The sequence below is a fragment of the Mustela nivalis genome (assembly GCF_964662115.1).
Source record: "Mustela nivalis genome assembly, chromosome: 1".
Classification (NCBI taxonomy): Eukaryota; Metazoa; Chordata; class Mammalia; order Carnivora; family Mustelidae; genus Mustela; species Mustela nivalis.
The window spans coordinates 53919514-53944854 of NC_139020.1; the positions used below are offsets into that span (position 1 = coordinate 53919514).

The 25341-nt window shown below is 39.7% G+C and overlaps 1 protein-coding gene across 1 annotated transcript in view; it reads right to left on the reverse strand.

The window, feature by feature from the left end:
• Positions 1 to 8992: 8992 nt before the first annotated feature.
• LOC309852894 (uncharacterized protein) overlaps positions 8993 to 25341 on the reverse strand; it is a gene marked incomplete at its 5' end in the record, with an annotated part of 58066 nt that continues 41717 nt past the window's right edge. The window contains 2 exons of the mRNA XM_082710357.1: positions 8993 to 9178; positions 16621 to 16756. The remainder of the gene's footprint in view (positions 9179 to 16620; positions 16757 to 25341) is intronic.

A 25341-nucleotide genomic window follows, 5' to 3' on the forward strand; every position in this document is an offset into this window, starting at 1 on the left:
GATAAGACACTGGGGCTAGAGAGCATCAAATCTCATTCATAGATGAGCAAGCTTGTTCTCTAAGAAGCCAAGCAAGATCTTCAGCAAAGAGAAAGGATCGATATATCATATGGAGTTTAATGCAAGTGTTCTCTCTCCTTGTCCAATAGATTCTTTTCCTTTACGATAGGCAAAATATTATATTCAAAAACAAGCCCAATTGTAACTAACATACTCAAGGATCTTGTAATTTTCAACGTTTTAAGCACTATAACTGATGGGTTTGATGGGTACATTGGAATGCTAGTGATTTATTATATAATTTAAGTGCCCATCTGTGCAGCTGGGCAAAGACATAGCTGATGAAAATATCAGCTGTCCAGCTGTTTTCTCTGCTCAACAGAGGTCATGAGGATTGTCTCTCTGGCTGCCATCACCACTATGACATACTCATCTGTGTCAGAAGGGCTCTTCATTTCCATATTCTCTTGGAAAAGCAAGGCCACAACACTGGTCCTCAATCCTAAAGAAGATCCCAGCTATTTTTGAAGCTAGCTTCAACTTAATGAGCCTTGGCAATAGTTAAAGAAGTCACTTTCTCAAACTTTGCGTCATTTTGTCTCAGCTCTCTGCTAGCCAGCCTGGGACATGGAGGAGCTATGGTCTGGCCTAGTTTCCTGGGTTGAAATTCTAGTTCTTTACATTTGCCTTTCAACCCTTAAAACAAAGGAATGAATTATGCAATACCAAAACGGGCTACACATTACTTCCCCACCTTTCAGGTGCTGCTTAGATTCTTCATCCATTCTCTCTCACTCTGGGACCATGGACAAGTTTGGTGACTGTCAAAAGTGGAACAGCCAACTTAGAGATAATTTCCAATGGGTCCTGTTCTTATTTAATATGATTTACTTGAGCCATATCGACCTTACCAATCCTACTTATTATCCTTTCCTTTGAGTTAGTTACCAAGTGGCAGGTGTTATGATTGGTACCCAATATACAGTTATGAACAAGAGACAAAGGTGAAGAAGAGAGTGAGTTGTTGGCGACTGGTGAATAAGACCAGAAGAAAGGATTGAACATACATAAGATGGGGACATCTGGGTGTCTCAGTTGTTGAGCATCTGCCTTCGGCTCAGACCATGATCCCAGGGTCCTGGGATCAAACCCTGCATTGGGCTCCCTGTTCAGTGGGAAGCCTGCTTCTCCCTTTCTCACTCCTCCTGCTTGTGTTCCCTCTCTCACTGTGTCTCTTTCTGTCGAATAAATAAATAATATCTTTAAAAAATACATAAGGTGTTTATTTACTATGTTATAGACCCACTGGGTATTAAAAATTCTTACCACATTGATTTCCTTTAACAGTAATTTGGATACACATTGAACAATTGAGGAGTTATGATCAGGCAACCACTGATCTCATAGCTACTGCCCTTTTATATGCCTTTCACAGCCCTAAGTAGGAAATTTGACCCAAGTACAAGGAGTACAACAGTATCCTCAAATCAGTAGTGTGGGGAAGAAAAGAGAAAGGGGTGCCGGGGGGAGGCATCTTGAAGGCACTAATAGGATTCCCAATCTTGATCTTTGGTCTCTTGTCCCATCATCTCAGCTTGCTGCCAAGGATGCTGGCCCAGGGCCCAAGACTAATTTGCTACCTTGACTAGAGATTCAGGGGAAGCCAAGTAGGAGTGGCTTAAAATTTTGCATATCCTTTAAAAGTATTATTTAAATATAGAGGGGCCTTTCAATATCAGTGCCTTGGGAAAAGGCCTGGTTATCCACTTTAGCTTTGGGTTCTGAAATGTGTGTATGTGCATGTGTGTGCTAAAAACAGGTAGCGTGAGTGTAGGACACACATTTTTAAGTGTACAATAAAGTACTGTTGACTATAATCACAATGTTGTATAGCAAATCTCTAGAATGCATTCATCTTGTATGACTGAAACTTTATACTCAATGAACAGCAACTACCCGTTTCCCCTCTCCCAGCAGCTGGCAACCACCATTCTACTCTCTTTTTCTATGAGTTTGACTATTTGAGATAGTCAGACTCTAGTGGAATCACAAAGCACTTGACCTGGGACTGGCCTATTTCACTCAGCACAATGTCTAGGTTCATCTATGTTGTCACACATAGTAGGTAGATTCTGACGTTTTTTACCTTGAATGCTTTGAAGATGGCCCCTAAGTGTTATGTATCTTCTTTTTTTTAAGGTTTTATTTATTTATTTGAGAGACAGAGAGAGAGCATGAGAGGAGAGAGGTCAGCAGGAGAAGCAGACTCCCTGCTGAGCAGGGAGCCTGATACAGAACTCATCCCAGGACTCCAGGATCACAACCTGAGTGGAAGGCAGTTGCTTAACCAACTGAGTCACCCAGGTGCCCAAATGTTATGTATGCAATGAAGCACTTCCTCAACACTGAGTTAATTTCTAGTAATAGCAGGAATTGTTAATGATAAAGATTCTCTATGTAACTCATTCAGAATAAACATATACACAGAAGCCACAGAAGACTGCTAGATTTTACCTGGAGCATTTTACTTTCAGTTTCTCTGAACCTCTGTTAACTGCTTATTTGGGGGGAATGATACAGTTCTAGAGGTTTCTCTCTAAATTTCTCCCTGGCTTGTCACAATAATAATGAATAATATTTGAGTGGTGCTTTACAATTTGCAAAGGATTTTAACATTCAGTTTTTCATCCCACCTTCAGTGATGAAGCAGTTGACAATTGAGACAAAGACTCAAAAAAGTAGTGATTTACTTAAAATCATCCTCCAAATCCTAGCCCCTTTCAACTATATCCTAAAGCCTTTTAGGTTCTGCCATTTTAACTTCAGGTATTTCTATTGCTTGAAAAGTAAACTGTGATGTGGGCAATTATAAGTCAAAAACTTTAGCAGTAATATTAATAACATTAATTAAAATTAGGAAGTTAAGGGGTGCCTGGGTGGCTCAGTGGGTTAAGTCTCTGCCTTCAGCTCAGGTCATGATCCTAGGGTCCTGGGATCGAGTCCCAAATCGGGCTCTCTGCTCAGCGGGGAATCTGCTTCCCTCTCTCTCTGCCTGCCTCTCTGCCTACTTGTGATTTCTCTCTCTGTGTGTCAAATAAATAAATAAAAATCTTTTAAAAAAAATTAGGAAGTTCATAATTGCGTATCATTTCTTACTTACAGCCTTTTTCATAGAATTGTCTTTCAAAGCAAAATTATGAGCATGACCATAAAACACATGTGTAGCCCTAATTAGATATCTCTGTTCTTATTTCTTTTCAGTGTTCTAAAATTTACAAACAGCCCTGACATATAGAGTATCTCGATAATGTAGCAAGATAGTTGTTGTAGGCTGAATTCTAATACCCCAAAACTCATATGTTGAAATCCTAATCCCCAAGGACCTAAAAATGCAACTGTATTTGAACATGGGGTCTTTAAAAAGAGGTAAATAAGTTAACAGAAGGTCATCATTAGGCAGTCCTTAATCCAGTCTGACCCGTGTCCTCATAAGAGGAAATGTTGGAGACTGACACAAAGAGGGAGGACCCTGTGATGACACAGGGAGAAGACAGCCATCTAAAAAGCCAAGAAAAGAGGCCCAGAAGAAAGCAATCCTATGGACACCCTGATCCCAGACTTCTAGCCTCTAGAACTGTGAGAAAATAAATTCCCGTTTTTTTACCACCAGTCTGTGGTACTTTGTTATAGCCCTAGCAAACTAATATAACACCTAAAACTTATGTGCTTGTACAGGTTAGTAACATATTATCTTTTTTTTTTTTAAGATGTTATTTATTTATTTGACAGAGATCACAAGTAGGCAGAGAGGCAGGCAAAGAGGGAACTGCCCCGCTGAGCAGGGAACCCGATGCAGGGCTCGATCCCAGGACCCTGGAACCATGACCTGAGCCAAAGGCAGAGGCTTTAACGCACTGAGCCACCCAACACCCCGTAACATAACTATCTTTAATATTTGGATATTGAAAAGCCATTGCCCTCAATTTAAAAAAAATGACTACATATTAATCACAGGGATATATCTATTATGTTTTGAACAGAGGCATTAATCATTAGGCACTCATAATTAATGCACAAATAAGTACATGCAAGTTAAAGTGACACATACAATGATAATGTTATATACTGGATGGGCATTCAGATTTTCAGATCAATTCTACATGAGATATAAGAGAGGTTTTCATTAACATGGTGTGATTTTTTTGCTGAATATTAAGATTGGATAAGGTTTTGATGTAAGTAGCTAAGGAACAGGCTAAGTAAAAGGGTATGAAAGTGAAAATCATAGAGAACACCAAACAGGCCAGTTTGGCTGGGGCAGAAGAGGTAAGAAAACTGTCAGTTTGGTTTCTGGGAAGAGAGAATTGACAAAGAGTGAGGGATAATCTCCTGGTGAGGGGAGGGTGTGAGAATGAGTTGGGCATATCCATTAGCCTCAACTTAGAAGTCAGTCTACTGCCCTGTGTACAAGAACAACCTGCTGGTGACCTAATGTTCCATCCTGTGGCTGCCTTATGCATGTATTGAATCCTTTTCCAGAAATATTCAGAGAAACAGATGCTGCTATTTATGGCAGTGGCTCCCAGAATCACATGAGGGGAGCTTTATTCAGTGTCCCCATCTTAGATATAGTCAAAGAGAATCCCTAGGACAGTGTTCTCAACCTTGGCTGAATAATATAATCACCTAGAGAGCTTTGAGAAAATTCTGATGCCCAGACTATAGTCAAGACCAATGATGTCAGACATTGGTAGCAGAAGACAGGCATTAATATGTTTCTTAAGGTCTCAGATGATTCCAAGGTATAGCCAAGTTGGAGACTCACTGCCTTAGGCATTAGAGCCTGGGTAATTGTGCTTTTAGTAGGCTTCCCAAGTGATTCTTTCTAGCCAACCTATAGGAAACATTTGATTTTCAGTGTTGAAATATCTATCTTCTGTTCCTCAGTTAGCTGCCTCTAACCCTCTAAGAAAAACAAACATCATTTTTTTTTCTCTTCTCTTCCCTACCAATGATCTTATTTGCTAAACTTAATTCCCAAATTTGGCAAGGTTAAAAGGGAGTGTTATACATAGAATATATAACATAGGAATGGGGTTACACGTTCAACTTGACATCAAGACTGTTCAGTAGCTATATTATGAAGCAATGAGTTCAGAAGATAGAGGATCGAAAAATAAGATAGGACCACCTGGCTGGCTCAGTGGCTCATGTGACTTAATCTCAGAGTCATGATTTGGAGGGCCACTTTAGGTGTAGAGCTCACTTAAGAAAGAAAGAAAGAAAAAGAAAGAAAGAGAGAGAGAGAGAGATGGAGGAAGGAAGGAGGAAAGGAAGAAAGGAAGAACAGAAAAAGACAAATAAGAGAGATATGGACCAGACTATGGAGGGACTAGTCTTTCAGCTACAAAGCCAATGGTCTTGAAAAAAATAATTCAACAGGCGATTAACAAGATCAACACCAGATTTCAAGGAAATTATAAAGCAGAGAAAAATATGAAAGACTGTGTAAAGGAGGAAAATTTGAACTTGACTGATAGGTTAAGTATGTAAGAAAGCTGGGAACTGAAGATGTAATTCTGAGGTTGGAAGCCTGGGTAATAGATAAAAATTACAGAAACGGGGAAATGAAGAGAAGGCACTGAGTTTTCTCGGGGTGAAAGTGGAGAAGGGAAGAGGATTGAATTGGGTTCTTAGACTCATCTGAGATAACATGACATTTAGAAAGAAAGGCCAGAGTAGAGACAGAGATTTGAAATCTTCTGCCAAGAAATCTCAGTTGCAGCCAAAAGAGAATATTGGGAAAGATGAGATGAAAACCAAGGACGGAAACTTGGGAAATACCATTGCAGAGATAATGAAGCCAAAAAGAAAGTGTCTATTAGAGATGCAGGAGGAGAACCTGGGTAGGACTACACAAGAGGAAGAGAAAGGGAAAGAAGGAAGTGATCATTGGTGTTAGATGGCCAAGGAAAGTGAGGCCAGAGATAATAGATATAACTGCTCATTTCATGGCAGTGCCTAAGAGCCATGATTGACTCTCCATCACCTACACACCTACTACTAGCTTGACAGGAAAAGGCTCTACATTGGCTCTAATATATCTTTGTGGTGCCTCATCTCTCAATCCACACTGAATTATAAACTATTCTTCATGAAATATGCTCTTTCAGTCTTCTAAATATTTCTACAAGCTACTTTCTCTAACAAAACTCTACTCATTTGTCAAGATCCAGCTCATAATGCCATTTTCTCTGGGATCCCTTGTAGACCCCTAGATTGTAGGCAAATACCATGTACTCAGTCAGTGCTTCCTCAATGCTACCACTTCACTGGATCACTGATAGTACTTAACACGTGCATATTTTTTTTTTCTACCCATCTGTTTCATTTTCTATTGCTATGCAAACATCCACTCTCAATCATAATAGTTGAAACAACAGCTAGTTTGTTATATCTATAAATTCTGTGGGTTGACTAGGATCAGCTGCTCAATTCTTCTATTCCATGAGATGTCACCTGGGGTTACAGTCACTTGCAGGATCAACTAAGCTGAAGTTTCAAGACCATTCACCCATATGTCTGATGCACTGACTGACATGCCTGGAAGACTGGGCTCAACCTGGGATGCTGAGAAAACTGGGCTTCTATATTTCTATGAGTTCTCTCCATATGGTCTTTCCACATGTCTCTTCACCAAGGTAACCAAACTTCTTACACACCAGTTCATGACTCCCAAAGAAGAGCATTCCGGTGGAAGGAATCAAGAGCTATGGATCCTTGTAAGTGCTAATCCCACACTGTGTCACCTCCACAGTTATTAACACATGTCACTGTCCAAGGGCTACTCAAAGGTGTGAATACTAGAAGGAGTAGTTCTATGGGGGCCAACTTTGGGGCTATTTCCATTATTAATCTGTCATTTGCCTAAAGGGCAAAGATTAAGTCATTTTCATCTTTGTGGCCTCAGTCCCTAGCATAGGACTTAACACATAGTGGACATTCATTGACTGATGGTTGAATGGGAGAGTAGAGGAGGAAATAGAATACTGAGGACCACACCAGGTTAAGAAAAGTCAGGGGACAAGGTGCCTAGCTGGCTCAGTTGGTGGAGCATGCAACTCTTGACCTTTGGGTTATGAATTTGAGCCCCACGTTGGGCATGGAAATTACTTGGGGAAAAAAAAAGTCAGGAGCAATTGAAATTTGGGGTGAGAGTGAAGCATCTCATGGTTAAACTTGTGTTTATGCCAAAATGAGGTCACACACACTGTTATTAACTCCATATCCAAGTTTAAAGTGTTGAACTGTTAAGTATAAACCTTTAAAATATATCATAATTTGCACAACCCTGTTTGGCATTTCTGTATTTTTTATATGGAAGTGGCCGGTTAAGTGCCTCCTGACATTTGAGAGTCCTCGGGAATAACCAGTGTTAAGTGCATGTGCTAGGTAGTCACTTTTAAATTGTGTTGCTAAGAGATGCCCTAAGAGTTCAAGTGGAACTCCCTCAGGAGCCACTTTAGAAGGGATGGGAGAGAAGGGTCAGAACTAAGCAGAAAGGTCTATGTGCTCACAACCCTATCCCTACTCCAGCCAGGCAAGCTGTCACTGGTCTCATTCATTGGCACAAGAAAGGCTTTCTGTGGAAAAATGAATAAAGACACATTTGGTCTTGTTTGTTTATTTGTTTGTTTCTTTTCCCTATTCAATAAATTGAGAAATTTACATGCTAAATAAGAAAGAAAGAGGAAATGAATAACAAGATTAACTATGAAGACTTAGCTAAAGCAGGACCACCTAAATTGGCAGCAGACCAGCTCAGCATGGTCCTACATGGTAGGGCAAGTGTAAGAGGGGCCTGAGATGACCAAGGGATCTGGAGTGACAGTGTGGAGGAAGGAGAGTGAAAAACTTTGAGGGGGGTGTCCAGATTTTAGTTCAATTTGTCACTAACTGGACCTCTAGCTTGTGTAGGATACTTAACCTTCTTGGTCCTTAGTTCCCTCATCTGCAAAATAAGGTCACTGGTTTAACTTCTTTTGCCTTCCAAATGACTTCCAAAGTCTGGGGTTCCTACTCTAACGTTGTAATTCCATGGAGTTAATGCAGCAATGTGGGTGGGTGACTGACAATGATTTCCAGGCTACATATATTATTCATTGTGACCAGAGAAAGCTCGTTATCTGCAGGGTATGGGGACCAACAAAAAGAGGTGAAAGGTCATGGAGTTTGATATTAGAGTATAGAGTGCTTAACTCAAAAAATACCTGTTAAATTAAGCAAGCGAGACATCAGACTAACTGCTTGCAATGCCTAGACAACCTACATAAGAAAACCAAAATCTAAACCCCAGAAATACCTCAAGGATACAAAACTGAAACCTAAGGACAACCAGTTCCCCCTGAAGCAGACGTTAAAGCAATCAATAATTTCCTTACTTTGCTCCTCTTTTCTCTAAAAGTCTCCCTGAGTATCTGTCAACAGAGCTCTCTTATTCACTTCCGGTTTGACTCTGCCAGATTTGAATCGATCTTTGGTCAGATAAATTTAAAATATGCCTCAGTTTATCTTAACATAGCTAATACAGGCTATGCATGAAGTACTGATACTGTACTCAGGACTTACCCATAAAGTAGCATTTCATTCCCAAATCTCTATCAGGTAGGTGAATTGTTATCACTTTTTAAAGTTGGGGAAATCGAAGCTTAAGAGATTGCCTAGAGTCACTCAGTCGAAGGGACAGAAGAGGGATTCAAATGCAGTCATTTAAGTGCTTGTCTTTATTTTCCCCTATTCATACAAAATCTGTCCCTATTACATTATAAAGCCCTAAAGAACTAGAATTGTTATCAGCTTAACTCACTTTGTATAACCACAGCTCCTGCCTTCAGGCACACAGGCACCTAGTGAGTGTCCTTTTATGATGATGATGGTAGGAGTAGTGACAACGTCCTTGCTGGCTAAAGAGAATTTGTCTTTGAAATGCAAGTTAACCAACCAAATCTAGTATTTTATTATCCATTCTACCCGACCATTGTTACATAATTCTACTGGAAGCTCAACAGTTAGGGAGAAACTATGAAAGAATGAAAGCATTTCCAGAGAAACTAAAAAACTTTGAATGCTGTTCTATCAATAGCGGTGGCAGAAATACTTCGCATGTTCTCTTCTTGACCTGTAAAGTTGTAAAATAGGTATCAAAGCTAACAATAATAACATCTTACATTTGTAAAACATTTACCAGACTGCAGAGGACCTTCTTTCACAGATACTATCTCTGGGTATTCTTGCAACTCCATGAATATTATCACCCCCATTTTAGAGATCACAAAACAGGTTTATAAGAGATAAACTGTCCAGTTTGATGTAACTAGCAAGTGGAACCAAATTTTAAGACTTCAAGCCTGGTACACTTTCTGCTACAGTACAATCTACTTTATTAAAATGAACGCTTTTTTAGGGCAGGGAAGGAGGGCAGAGGGAGAGAGAATCTTGAACAGGCTCCAAGTCCAGTACAGAGCCTGATGCCAGGGCTTGAACACTTCGCAACCCTGAGATCATGACCTGAGATGAAATCAAGAGTCACTAAACCATCTGAGCCATCAAGGCACCCCTCAAATGAACAACATCTCACAGTAAAATAAGGTAGATACTACCTACTAAACAGAGTAGAATTGGCTAGATTCCCCCCTAGAGGAGGTAATTATATCCTTTCCAAAGATTTGGTTGCAGAGGTAACAACTTGCAATTACAATATTAATACTGTGATAGATGTTGATTAAAATATGTGGCTAATAAGAGGCAAATAAAAACCACAAATGTAAGATTATTTTTATTTTTACTTATTTATTCTATTAAGAAAGCTCTACGCCCAATGTGGGGCTTGAACTCATGACCCCAAGATCAAGATTTGCATGCTCTACTGACTGAGCCAGCCAGCGAACCCCTGAATGAAAGATTATTTTAAAATTTAGGCCCATGAGCACAGTTTGACGCACTTCTTTGTGTACATAGGATTGGGCCATCTGTTGATATTTGAATGTTTTTTGGAATGTAAACTCACACATAAATTAGCCCAAGCTATCAATAGTTTATGGTTGAGGGGCGCCTGGGTGGCTGAGTGGGTTAAGCCTCTGCCTTCGGCTTAGGTAATGATCCCAGGGTCCTGGATCGAGCCCCACATCGGGCTCTCTGCTCTGCGGGGAGCCTACTTCCTCCTCTCTTTCTCTGCCTGCCTCTCTGCCTACTCGTGATGTCTATCTGTCAAATAAATAAATAAAATCTTTAAAAAAGAAAAAAAAATAGTTTATGGTTGAGCTGCTGGTAGTTAACAATATTTAAAGAGCTTATTTCCTTGATCTCAGGGAGAAAGCCTGTATGCGGCACATTCTTTAAACCAATGCAGATGTAGAATTTCCCATAGTTCTACAGCTAACTACCTATGTGACCTTGAGGAAATGCATTAACCTCTGACTCTCAGTTTCCTCAACTGTAAATAGGGTAATCACTCCTATATCATTGAATTGGCTTGAAAATTAAATATGAAAGTGTAAATAAACAAAATAGCAAAGGATCTCGCACTCAAAAAATATTTCTCTTGAGAGACTTGCAAGTGTTGGTATATTGGGCTTTGCAAGTCTAAAAACAAACCAAAGGAACAAACCTGGAAAAGCAGAAATAAAAAACCCTTTCATCTCTACTTATATCTGGCTGTTTAGTACCTCTCCTGTACTTGTTCACAGCCAGGAACTTGGTAGATGCCCAGTAAATGTTAGCTGAATTTCACTGAACTCAAATTACCAGCAATCCCCCACCCCCACGGGTCCCAAGTGTGTTATTAGATGCCCGCCATAGACTGAAGCTCAGCGCCAGGACTCGGCCCATGTATAAAAAAGGACGCTGTCCTTTCAGCATCCCTCCTCCGTCTCTAGGCCCTGGTTTTTTGTCATGGCTCATTCCAGCTGAACTAAGATTTCCCCAAACATGACTGGAGCAACGGGCCGAATCTAACAAGATTAAGTTTAATAGGGATAAATGTAAAGATTTATACTTCAGTCCAAAAAGAATCCTGTACACGTACTAGATAGGGAATATGGGGATTAGTAGCAACATGTGTGAAAAAGACTTAGGGGTTTTAGTTGATATTAAGCTCAATTAGTCAACAGTGTGCCTTTGCTAACAGGGAAGCTGATGCGAACAGAGCTTGCATTAACTCCTGCCCAAACCCGGTGATTACCCTACTGCTCTAGCTCTTTAGCTTTGGCAGAATCTCAGGGAAGGCTCGGGAAAACCCAGATAGTGGCTCCATCCCCCCGACTTTCTGATTCAGCAGGTCTAGGGTGAGACTGCAGAATCTGCACGTCGGACAAGCCCCGGGATTGCTACCCCTGCTGCAGGTCCTGGTTTCCCGCTTAAGGAATGACTGCCTTCCTCTGCTCTGCCTGGTCACGTCATCCCGGCAGGGCTAGCAACAAGGAAGGTGAAAAAACTGAAAACGTTAAAAGGGGGAAGAAAAGAAAGAGAACAAATAGTTGTTGGGTGCGGTCCTCCTATTAGTACAATCAACAGCAGTAGTTTAAATTTACCGAGGGCCTCGTGTAGGCCGCAAGTTCTACCAAACATGCCACATGGAATTAATACCAGTAATAATAATAATAGGAATCTTTATACTAACCAACACACAAATAGCACTTCTATGTGTCAAGTTTTGTCCTGCGAGTCTTAGATAATTAACCCTTGCAACAGTCCTGTGAGGCACATAATACTAGACTCAATTTTCAGATGAGGAAAGAGTTCACAAGAAACATGGCTGAGATTTAGATTTCAACGAGCTGACAACAAAACTCCCGTGGTACCACGCGGCCTCCCTGGAGGCATGACTGAAGAGAGGCTGACTTTAGCCTAAAGAAGAGAAGAATAAGAGAGAAAAAACATTTGATGGTGAATGAATGAACAGAATATGGTATATCTGCACAATAGAATACAACTCAGCAATAAAAAAAAAATGAATGAAAACTACATGCAGCACGAAGGAATTTTAGGATAATTATGGTGAGTCAAAGAAGCCTGATTTAAAAAAAAAAAAACATTAGAAAATGCTGACTAATCTATAGTGACAGCAGATCAGTGGTTGCCTAGAGATGGCTGGAAGGGGACCTTGAGAAGATGTGGGAGGGAAGGATTACAAATGGGCACAAGGAAACTTTCGGGGGTGATATGCTCACTATCTTGATAGTGGTGATGCTTTTCAAGGTTGTCTGTGTTAAAATGTATCAAACTGTACACTTCAAATAGGCACAGTTTCTTATATGTTGACTATAGTGCAATAAAGCTATAAAAAAAATTCAGGTTTAAATGTATTAAGCAGAGGAGCCCGGGTGGTTCAGTCGGTTAAGGGTCTGCCTTCAGCTCAGGTCAGGATCTCAGGGTCCTAGGATGGAGCCCCACATCTGGCTCCCTGCTCAGGGGAGAGTCTACTTCTCCCTCTCCCTCTGCTATTCCCCCCCTGGTGTGTTCTCCCGCTGCCCCCATCTCTCTCTCTCAAATAAATAAATAAAATCTTTAAAAAAAAAAAGAAGGATTAAGTAAAATCCACAAATCCAGCATTTAGATTTGGAAGTAGACCAGTATTATTCTTCTTATAACTGATGGAAAATTGTGTTTGGTATAGATTCATACCTATAAAACCAGTAATCTGGATAAACTGATCCCTTTAGCATTTCTAATGTATACTCAGTATATCTTACCAAAGTATAAAGTAGAAATATCAATCAAATAATAATTTAGGTTCTCTGAAAATCTAACTTGATGGAAAAATCTATTACTAATTCTAGTTCATTAAAAAACAGTTTGGTCTTGGGGCGCCTGGGTGGCTCAGTGGGTTAAAGCTGCCTTAGGCTCAGGTCATGATCCCAGGGTCCTGGGGTCGAGCCCCGCATCGGGCTCTCTGCTCACCAGGGAGCCTGCTTCCTCCTCTCTCTCTGCCTGCCTCTCTGCCTGCCTCTCTGCCTGCTTGTGATCTCTCTCTGTCAAATAAATAAATAAAATCTTTAAACAACAACAACAACAACAACAAAAAAAACAGTTTGGTGTTAAGAGGTCATGGATTCTAAAAATTAAAATAATACTTAAAATATAATTACAATAGGCATTGTAATTATAATGTAATAGGCATTACATTACATTATACATTATATTACATTACATACATACATATATGTATATACATACATATACATACAATGCATTACATTACATATAATGTAATAGGCATTACAATGCCTTCTTATTACATTTCCCATTTTAAAAAATAGCATTTTCCTTCTGAAATAAATAAAATGACAGATAGGATTATTCCTATTTAATAGATGTTACTAGTTAAGTTGCCCACAAAATGCCTTTCCATAATTTTTTTCTTGACCACTTTTTTAGTAGTTTAGAACTTATTTTATCTTGTACATTTTTTTAAAGTAATCTCTCTGCCCGACATGGGGCTCACAGTCACCATCAAGAGATCGAGAGCTGCACTGTCTACCAACTGAGCCTGCCAGGTGCCTCTCATAAGAGCTCTTGATAACATGAATCACAGCGCATTGGAGGCTTGCTTTGCTCAGCATCAGAACTTGGTCTGAAATTCACTCAAATGTCCTGGTTTGTCAGAGGCGCTCACCAGTAAGCATAACAGCCCATGCTTTTTTAAAGATACTAATGAGGGAAATTCCAATAAAATTCATTCACACAACACATGTGTTTTTAAGACTTGGAAGAAATATGATGACAGTGGGCAAAGATTTCTAATCAAATTTGGAGACACACCTATAGAACTATTCTTGGAATTTTTCAGGATTACTAATACATGATGCTCTCAAAGGATCTGTGGCTTAGTAGATACATGAAACCTGCTTGGCTCAAGAACACAAAACTGAATGTACAGCAGAAGTGGATCATGTACCCACTACATCTTTATTCTGATTTTAAGAGAAGATGTTAACTTGTTCAATCCCCTCACTCTATTCCCAGGGAAAGTAAAGAACACAAGTCAAGGATAAACTCAAGGATACAATTGGGCCTCCAAGATAAGGAGAGGGGTGGCGTTTGGGGGCAGGAGGAGTAAAGAAGACCAAATTCTCTAACTCATGAAGCTATTCTCATCCCTTTTCCCCACTTCACTCCCTGAAGTGGGGAGAAACAGAAGGTCTAAAAGAGACCGCTCAGATCTGCCTGGTGGGTGGCCCTAAAAAAAAAAAAAAAAAAAGGGTGGAAGGATTCCGTTCCAGCAAGGGAGATCAGGGAGGGATTTGCAGAAAAGACCACAGCAAAACAACAACATGGGTGCATTTGCCGTTTAATCCTTATTCCCAAGCACTGTGGGAGCAGATGACTACCTAAAACTCCAGGATTCCAAGACTAAGGTCTTGGCTTTAACAGGTGATGACCAGGTGGGAACAAAGGAGAGAATATCCCTCTAGGATTAATGACTGAGGTTCTAGTAAGGAGCAGCCCTAACCAACAAATCTCTGATGGTTCTCACTATGGTGTGGAGATGTAGAAATTATAGAATCATGCTTACACAGCCCTTGTCTAGGTTCAGGTATACTTCAGATTTCAAACGTGTGTCCAGGAACATTTTATTTGGTCAAGAACCACTGTGAATAAAGGGCTGTGGAGCAGGGTCTCCATAAATGGAGAGAAACCAGGACCAGCGGTATGGGCATGGGACGCGTGCAGACACATGGGCTCTTCTCCCACAACCTGGCTTAAAGATCTGCTGCTCCCACTGTCCTGAAATTCTTAGTGAGTTTTGAACGAGTGCTCTGCATTTCCATTTTTGCAAAAGGCATCAGATTATGTAGGCCATCCTAAGCGTAACAATGTAAAACCTAGATTGCAGATCCCTTCCTGTCGGCAAATCTCTTCCGCCTGGCGCCCTACTCATTTTTCAGAAGAGATGGTCAGTCAAAGGACTGCTACTCCCTAACAAACTGTGTGTTCTATTGTTCTTTAACGATGATTTGTAACTCTTTCAGAGTTCAAATTTATTTAATCCAAAATTTATTTTCCATTAAACAAGAATGCTGGAAGGGTAATCCTGTGACTATAGTTTCATCCAGAATGTTTTTTCTTATGTACATCTGCATCGTCTCTGTGTTCCTTCTCGCAGACTAACCAAATCCACAAACCTTCTGCCCATATCCACATGCACAAAACATTCAAAAGTGTCTGACTTTGATCACTTTATGTAAAATCATGCAAATTTGTGGATCATCCAGGGACATGAAGTGAGTACCGACTGACCCCTAATTTGTCCCCTCTTGGCTGCAAATAAAATCTCTAACACTCTTTCCTAAGGGACGAGGCCCACGTGTAATTATGACCTCTCAGGACTTGCCTATGCTAAAGAAAGCTGAGATAGCAAACACATAAAGAGTTGCTTTAGAAGAAAGATATGACTGAGTCTGGGCCATATAACACTGATTCCGCCCCCACCCTGCAACTGTTTTGTGTTCTTTAGTTCTTTTAACAAACCTAACTTTTAAAGGGATAAGTCTACAGCAGCCTAGGGAACACACACAGCTGTGTCTGTTATGGTGAATTAGATTTTCTGGCTGTAGGAAAAGTTGCAAGATCTGTAGCAAGATCTGTAGACTGCCTCTTTGGAGTAGAGAGAGAGCTAAATGTGAATGAATGCAGCATTAGAGGTGACAGCCAAAAAAAGAAGCTGAAGGACAAGCCTACGAAATTAGGATCTTCAGAGACCATTCATTCGTATCACACACTCTTCCAACAATACCCTCATTTCAATAATTGTTCACATAATTTTGTAAGGTCAGTAAAATCCCATTAATTTGGAGGCTTTCGACTTAAAAATTTGTTTAAGCAATGTGATAGAACTCTGCTGGTTTACTTTTCTATAGTGGGCATAAAAATGACTAGTATGAAGATGATTATTGAAAAATAAACTCTAGGGGCGCCTGGGTGGTTCAGTGGGTTAAGCCTTTGCCTTTGGCTCAGGTCATGATCTCAGGGTCCTGGAATCGACCCCTGGCATCAGGCTCTCTGCTCAGCAGGGAGCCTTCTTCTCCCTCTCTTTCTGTCTGCCTCTCTGCCTACTTGTGATCTCTGTCTGTTATATAAATAAATAAAATCTCAAAAAAAAAAGAAAAAGAAAAAGAAACTATATTAAAAATACACCATTTCTAAACACTCTTTGGTGCTTCATAACAGTTTTGTTGAAAAATATTTTTGGGGCGCCTGGGTGGCTCAGTGGGTTAAGCTGCTGCCTTCGGCTCAGGTCATGATCTCAGGGTCCTGGGATCAAGGCCCGCATCGGGCTCTCTGCTCGGCAGGGAGCCTGCTTCCTCCTGTCTCTCTGCCTGCCTCTCTGTCTACTTGTGAACTCTCTCTGTCAAGTAAATAAATAAAATCTTTAAAAAAAAAAAAAAAAGAAAAAAAGAAAAATATTTTTGGAGGGGGCATCTAGATGTCTCAGTCAGGGAGAGCATATGACTCTTGATCTCAGGGTTCTGAGTTCAGGCTCCATACTGGGTGAGATTACTAAAAACAATAAAAACAAAAACAAAAACTTAAAAAAAATTTTTTTGGGAGCTGAGTACTTACTGTGTATATGACATCATGCTAGGTAGGGCAGGTACTATAATGAAGCATAAATCAAAGGCCTGTGTTCAGCAAGCTTAGAGGCCAAAGGGTGAAACAGGACAGGTACAAGGAAATTTGATTCTCAATGCCAGGTAACCTGAAAAAATATGAAATAAAGGTGACGAATAATTTATTTGCTTGTTAGAGCAAAGCTCCTAAGGCATGTGTGGTCATTGCTCTGTTATGGAGTTATGCTAAAGTACTTGGAAATTTTAACTTGAGCTCTGTAATGTGGATTTCCTTCTTTATTGAAATACTTCCACTCAACCTTTCATTGTTGAGCACCTACTTCAAGCAAGAGGTGATACTAGATGTTCAAAGGAACATACAAGAAAGATGCTGCTCCTTAAATTTTGAGGGTTTCCAAATGAGTATTTCCCAAGGTAAACCGCCCAAAAAGCCTTCCATGAGAGCATAAACACAGTGTGTTACTGTGGGGTCCCCCCCAAAAGTCAACCCCCCAAAAGACAAGACAGTGTGAGCAAATGGTCTGTTTGGGAGGTGACAGAAAGCACCAGCAAGGAAGCGGGGAAGTTAGGCAAGGAAGCAAGGTAGCAATAGTAAAAAGTGATTACTCAACAGATTCCTGCCCTGAGCAACTGGGCTCAGTCCTGCTGGGGACTTCTGGACCCAGAACAGAAGATGCCGCACTTATCCTCAGTGAGGGGCAAGGACACCTGGGTTTTTATCCTCCAGCTTGCTTCATTCATTGGTTGAGAACTACTCTTAGTGAATAAAACATACCAGCTGTCATGGTCTGCCCTGGTTCTAGGCGCAAGAGGGAGGTCTTCAGGCAGCTGTTCACAGCTGGAAACCCATTTGCTTGGTATGTATAGAAACGATGTTCCCAGGGTTAAAGGCCAGGGTGCTAATAGTAGCTGTTCTACAGGAGGAAAATATGACTCTAGATATGATTATGAGAAAAGGGGTATTTTAGTTAAGGCCACACAACATGAGGGTAGTGATGGAGGAATGGCAACACCAGCAGTCCAAAGGCAGATATAAGACTACAGGCACGAAGATGGAAAGGAGCATGTAACAGCCACTAAAGATAAACAGCTCTGGGTAAACTGAGTTTAGTGATCACAAGGAAGGAGAGATAAAGGGAAATGTGGCTGAAAACACAACAATCATCAGAACAAGAAGTCCTCTTTAATTGTCTTGTCCAGCAAGTTTCAACTGTCTCCTACAGGTTTCAAGGAGACTGAATGTTTCACTACTGGAGTGAAATGATTAAATTCTCATTTTAGCAAGATTGCTCCAAAAACTTTGTCATAATGTTCCGAATGGCGTGGAGGAGGTGTACAGGAGGCTACTGTTATAGCCAGGGTGAGACATAATCAGCAATGGTACAAGAAGACTGACAGTAAGAAAAGAGATGGGGAATAGGCAGAAGCCACTCTGAGAGAAGCTTCCAGGGCTGAGTCCCAGAGAGGATGATGGAGGAACCAAGGAGTATCTCACAAATGAAGCCCGGTGACTCATGGGATTGATGTCTTTAAGCAAGGTAATACATTGTAGTAGGAAGAGGAGGTTTTGTGGTTGGAATTTGGATCTGTTGAGTTCACAGTAGGGTGTTACTCTGGAGAGGTCTAGCAGACAGTTAGAAAGATGCATCCAGAGCCTCAAGAAAGAGCTGGAGCCAGAGATACATATTTTGCATTCATCCAATAGAATTTACCAATGAAGAGGATAAAGTAAGACAACTCCCAAGTTGATATCTCCCTCAGACTCAGAATTAGTGATGCTTTATAAAAATTATTCGGGACAATCATTTCAGGATATTAATTAGGATATAGAATTTCCCTTTCTAATTTTTGTTTTAAATATGAAAGTAAAAAGCTATGAAGCCATAAAAGATAAAAATTTCCTTCTCTTACTAGATCCTTTTTTTTTCTTCTATGAATCAAAATATAGGATTTACAAGTGTAAATTGAGGGTAAACTATGAATGCACTTTTCAGATCTTTGGGTAATGGCTGGAAATACTTGAACCACTACATCCTGACAGCAATGGCTGATTTTAGAAATATTCTAATTGCATTCCAGAAGGGGAGCTACTAATTTTATTTTATTATTTTTTTTAAAGATCTTACTTATTTATTTGTGTGAGAGAGAGCACAAATAGGGGGAGCAGCAGGCAGGGGGAGAAGCAGGCTCTCCCTTGAGCAAGGAGCCCAATCCAGGACTTGATTGGTTCCCAGGACCCTGGAATCATGACCTAAATGGAAGGGAGATGCTTAACCAATTGAGCCACCCAGGTATCCCATGGAGCTACTAATTTTAAAGTAAAAAATAAAGTAGTCACCCAATTTAAATTTGCCATACTCTTCAAATATTCTAAACTGGCCACTTGACTTCCTTTTCCAAAGGCTGTATGACTGGTGATCTGCACCTCCAAAGGCTCTACAGAATATTTCTTGGCAACTTTAGGCCAACTTTCTGCTGTTTTCCTTACTAAAGTCCAGTAGACAATTAGTGATGAAGACATGTGTTAAAATTTGTGGAGTTCTGACAAATAACCCTACTGTCTGCCTCACTTGCCTTTTGAATCAAAAGATATCAAGACAATGGAGAACAACATATTACCTTTATTATAATCATGATCATCATTACCACCATCTTAATGACCTTTTTTTTAAAAAAGTTTTTATTTATTTATTTGACAGAGAGAAAGAGATCACAAGTAGGCAGAGAGGCAGGCAGAGAGAGAGGGAGAAGAAGGCTCCCTACTGAGCAGAGAGCCCAATGCGACTTGATTCCAGGACTCTGAGATCATGACCTGGCCTGAAGGCAAAAGCCCAACCCACTGAGCCACCCAGGCGCCCCAAAGTCATTTATTCTTTAGTCACTAATGTACTTGGAGGTCCCATATCCTGAAAACATGAAGGCCCCCAAAGAGATTCCTCTTTTCTTGGTCACATCCCTCCCTTATCTACCACCCACAGACCTGTAGTCCAAAAACTCAGGAAGAGTCCGAAGATAGAATCTAGAGTTAGTAATGTCCTCTGAAATCACTTCACTTATGTGTCAGTACAGGTAAATGAAGTGACTTGCCCAAGGTCACAGTTAGTTAGGGAGAGATCTTAGGCTAGTATCCTTAAGTTTAAAGAAGAGAGCTGGAAAAATACAATACTACTTGATTTTATAACTTTGTGTACCACTCAAAGGTGCCTTTGAGTAGAAATCTGAACCAGATGGTGCTAACTTTTTCAAAGAATCTCTAACCCAGAGAGGAAACTTAATGAAGCAGCAGATGATTACATGGGCCTTATTTATCCTGATCCAAGCAATATTTTCTGAGGCCACTAGCTGTATTCCTTCTTCACTCTTGAAAGACAGTTTTTTCTACTTAGAAAATAACAAAAGGCCAATTCTAGCTATTAGTTTCTGTGGAATCACCTCCCAATTTGCACAGGGCCTAGCAGATAGCAGGCACTCAATAAATGGGAAATGATGAATGAATGAATAAATGAACAAGTGAATGAATAAAGTTTCTCCCTCCTTCAAAATGATTTTAAGATAAAAAAATACCAATGCTGTTCCATGAGCAATAAAAACCTCAATAGGGAAATGCATCAATTTATTTTCTAAAAGTTTTTGTCTGAAATGAACTCAAATATTATTAATAGTCATCATTCATATTGACCCAAGTGGAAAAAAATGGAAAAGAAAACCAAGAGTAAAGAAACAAGAGGAGAAAATCCAACTAAGAAAACATAGTCAGGAGAGCCTCATCTGTATGAGGGACAGTCCTGACAACCCTGATTCCCAAGATTAATAAGAAAACAGTAAGCACTAAACCAACGTTACTCCTGAGCAAATGCTTCCTTTCTCAATACCAGCCCTAGAGCATTGGAAGTTTATATTTGTGCCAGGAACTTTACATATGCTATTCTATTTCAACCTTACAAACACTCCATGAATTAGACATTATAAACTGTCACAAACTACACATGTCATAGACCCTCACAAATGTTAAATTGAAATACCAAGCTTATGTTGTATAAATCTACCTTAAAAAAAAAGAAAAGATTTTATTTTTTGATTTGAAAGAAAGAGAGAGCACATAGCAGGGCTGGGTGGTGGTCAGGGGGAGAGAGAGGGAGAAAGAAGCAGACTACCTGTTGAGAAAAGAATTCAATGTGGGACTCCATTCCAGGACCCTGAGATCATGACCTGAGCTGAAAGGAGACGTTTAACTGAGTGAATCACCCAGACACCCTTAACTCTATTTTTTAAAAAAGATTTGTTTATTTATTAGAGAGAGAGAGAGCATGGGGGGGGGCAGGCAAAGAGAATCCCAAGGGAGCAAGAATCCCAAGCAGACTCTGCACTGAGCATGGAACCTGATATGGGGCTTGATCTCACAACCCTGAGATCAAGACCTGAGCTGGAAAGAAGAGCCCAAAGCCCAACCAGCTGTGCCACCCAGGCACCCATGTATAAACCTATCTTTAAGCTTACCTCCTTTTCTCTCCTTGGGCTATAAATTTTCCTTTTCTCATTCACATGTTGGTTCACTAATTTAAAAGGTATTAAACAACAAGTGCAATAATAATTTAGTAAATACAAGAAATTAACAATTTAGTAGTAAAATTGAGAATATAATTCTATCCCAAAACAGCATCACACTTAGGAATAAATTTAACAAAAACCTGGGTGGGTGTGCCCCTAAATAAATAAAATCTTTAAAAAAAAAAAAAAAGAAATGTAAGACTATGCACTAAAAATTTTAAACTTTTTCTAAAGAAGAGATCAATAAATGAAGACATATTCCACGTTCATGGAAAGAAATACTCAATATTGCCAAAATGACAATTCTCCTCAAATTGATCTATAAATTCAATGCAATTCTTATCAATGTTCCAGCAGGATTTTTCACAGAAATTCACAAGCAGATCCAGAAATTTATATGGAAATACAAAGCATCTAGAATAGCCAAAACAGTTTTGAAAACAAACAAACAAACAAAAAACAAGTTGCAGGACTTTCACTTTCCAATTGAAAAACAAAACATAACGCTACAGTTATCAAGACAGGGTATAGTGGCATGAAGATAGATACAGATCAGTGGAACATAATTGAGAGTCCAGAAATAGATCCTTATATTATAGTCAACTGAGTTTTGACAAAGGTACCAAGGCAATTAATTGGGGAAAGAATTCTGTTCAACAAATGATGCTTAACTTAGATCTTCATCTCCCACCATACACAAAAACTAACTCAAAAAATATCATAGATTTCAATGTAGGAGGTAAAACAATAAAGCTTTTAGAAGAAAATATAGGAGAAAATGTTTGAGATCTTGGGTTAGGTAAGATTTCTTAGACATGATACCCAAAGAACATACAAGAAAGAAATATATAGAAATTGGACTTCACCAAAATTCAAATCTTTTGAACTTCAAAGTATATCATTAAGAAAATGAAAAGATAAGCAACAGATTGAGGAGAAATACTCACAAAAGTCATGTCAGATTAAGGACTTGTATTCAGGTTATGCAAAGAACCCTTAAAACTCTGTAATAAGGGGGCACCTGGGTGGCTCAGTGGGTTAAGCCTCTGCCTTGGGCTCAGGTCATGATCCCTGGGGTCGTAGGATGGTGCCCTGCATTGGGCTTTCTGCTCAGCGGGGTGCCTGCTCTCTCTCTGCCTCTCTGTCTACTTGTGATCTCTCTCTGTCAAATAAATAAATAAAATCTTTAAAAAAACAAAACAAAACTCTGTAATAAGAAGACAACTGAATCAAAAAATGGGCAAAGACATTAACAGGGAGAGTTCATCAAAGAAGATATAGGAGTGGATAATGGCCATATGAAAAAATACTTAATAACACTATTCATTAGGGAAATGCAAATTAAAACCACAGAGATACCATATTACAAAACTAGAATGAAGCCAGAAGACATAATAACAAATGATGGCAAGGATGTGGAGAAATGAGAAACCTCATATACTGCTAGTGAGAATATAAATGGTACAGCCTCATAAGCAAGCATTGGTAGGGCCCCTTTGGAAAACAATTTGGCAGTTTCTTAAGGAGTTGAACATAAAATTCCCATACAACCCAACAACTCTACTCCTAGATATCTACTTCTATCCTAAAGAAATGAAAACATGTCCACAGAAAGACTTGAACTAGAATATTCTTACCAAGAAATACTGGAAACAACCCCAATGTCCATCAACTGGTGAATGAATACGTAACAATGGGATCCATCTATTCAGTGAATACTATTCAATACAAAGGAACTATGTGATGGACAAACTTCAAAAACATGTGAAGACAATTAAGCTAGATACAAGAGACCACATAGCATATGATTCCATCTATATAACATTTCCAATAAAGAGCAAAATTGTAGAAAAAAAGAAGTAGGCTAGTGGTTGCCTGGAGCTGGGGGTCTGAGCCGGGGTTAACTGTAAATGGGCATGAAGGATTTTATTAGGAGGACGAAAATGTTCTAAAACCTATTTATGTTGATGGGTATGCCACCTCATAGTTACTAAAAATCACTGAACTGTATACTTCAAATAGATAAATTTTGTATGCAAACTATACCTCAAAGAAGTTGTTAAATTTTTAAAAAGACCCTAAATTTAAAAATAAGTTAGTTAAAGCTAATGTATCATTTGATTCTAGATGGAATACCCATCATTTACTTAAACTCAAATCTTAAAGTCATTATGGAAACATTCTTCTTTTTCAAGGTCATAAAGGTCAGGTGTCAAGGCCTTCCTTGTTTTTATGATCTTTACTGCACGAACGTCTTCCTTTTAAAAAAATACATATATTTCTTTCTTTCTTTCAGAGAGAGAGAATGAGTGGGGCTGGGGCAGAGGGAGAGAATCCTCACGCAGAGGCCCCACCCATCCAAGATTCCAACTTCCATCCCTCTACCCTGAGACCATAACCTGAGTTGAAATTGAGAGTCAGATGCTCAACTGACTGAGCCACCAAGATGCCCCTTATTTTTCTTTCTGAAGCCATCCTACCAATCCAGATTTCCCTTACTTTCTTACTTAATTTTGTTATAATTGTAGGTGGTTTCCCTAAGTCTATTTACTCCCTGTAGGCTAAACAGCATTAATTGCTAGATTAACTCTCCAGTAACATTGGTTTTATCAGGTTGCACTTTCAATCCCCAGACCTCTAATTGTTTTCATTGCAGGGAGTACACTGTGCAATGATGGCTTTCCTGTTTTGACCCATCCTATATTTCCAGTTTTATTTGTCACTCTTACTGCAATCCCTTTCCTCTATCAGATTGGTTTCTTCATTGTCCCCTGTATTAGTTTCCCAGGGCTGCCATAATGAATTGCTACAAACTAGGTGGTTTACAAGAACAGAAATGTGTTCTATAGTTCTGGAGTCCAGAAGTCTGAAATTGAATCATCAGCAGGGCCATGTTCCCTTCTAGGAGTCCAACAGAGAACCCTTCATTCTTCTTCCAGCTTCTGGTATTGCTGGCAATCCTTGGTATTCTTTGGATTCTATACACATCAGTCCAATCTCTGCCTCTGCCTTTCAATGGACTTCTCCTTGTGTTCTTTCGCTCTCTTTGCTTCTAAGGCCACTTGTCATTAGGCCCACTCTAATCCAGGATGATCTCATCTCGAGACCCTCAACTCTATGACTGCAAAGACCCTTTATTCAAATATGATCATACTCACAGGTTCCGGGTGGACATATACTTTGGGGTGCCACCATTCAATCCACTACATCCTAGGCCTTTTTATATCTTTGCCCATGTTATTTCCACATTTGAAATTTCTCTTCTATTCTCTATTCCAGATCCTGCTCAGAGTCTGAGTCTAGCTCACAAAACTTCTCCTAATCAGAACACCTGATTGGTTTCTCCTTTTTCTGAACTTCTATGGCCATCACTGTTCCCTTCATTTCTTCACTGTTTATGTTCATCGATTGTAGGTCCTGTTTGCCAACTAGATTTTAATCTCCTGTAAGAGGATCTCAAACTCTAAAGCAGTGGGTCTCAGCTTTGGCTGCATATTGTAATCATCTGGGGATATTTAAAAAGATAGTCTTATTTGTGTACCACTCTCAAAGGTTCTATTTTAACTAGTCTGGGGGTGTGCCCTGGCATGGGTATTTTTTTTTTAAAGCTTCCTTATTTCATTCTAATGTGCAGCCAAGACTGAGAACCCACTGTTTTAAAGCATGCGCTCTCAGTAGAGAGGGCTAAAATTGGTTTGTGGGGTGGGGGTACCAAAATCTTAGGTATTACAATGGTTTGTCATCCTTTAAAGGGCCAAAGTATATAAACAGATACATAGTATATATACCCACAGTATTAAAATTTCATAAGAAGAGGCTGATTAGGGGAAAATGCCTAAAGTGGCTTCTTAGAGGAGCAATAATTAAAACTATTGGGAAGTACTGCTCTAAAATATATTAAAATCACCTGTGGACCCTGATAAACTGCATGTGTCCAAGTCCCCAGAGATTCTGATTCAGGAGTTCAGGCTGTGGCCCAGAATTCTAAATATTGAATAACAAGTAACATGCATGATGTGCTTACCATATACCAAGTTCTCTCCTGAGTGCACCCATGCACCATTTCACTTTACAGATGAGGAAACAGAAGCACAGAGAGCAATGTATCCAAAGTCACTTAGCTAGTAAGTGACAGAGAAAAGATCTGAACCCAGGCATTCATGCT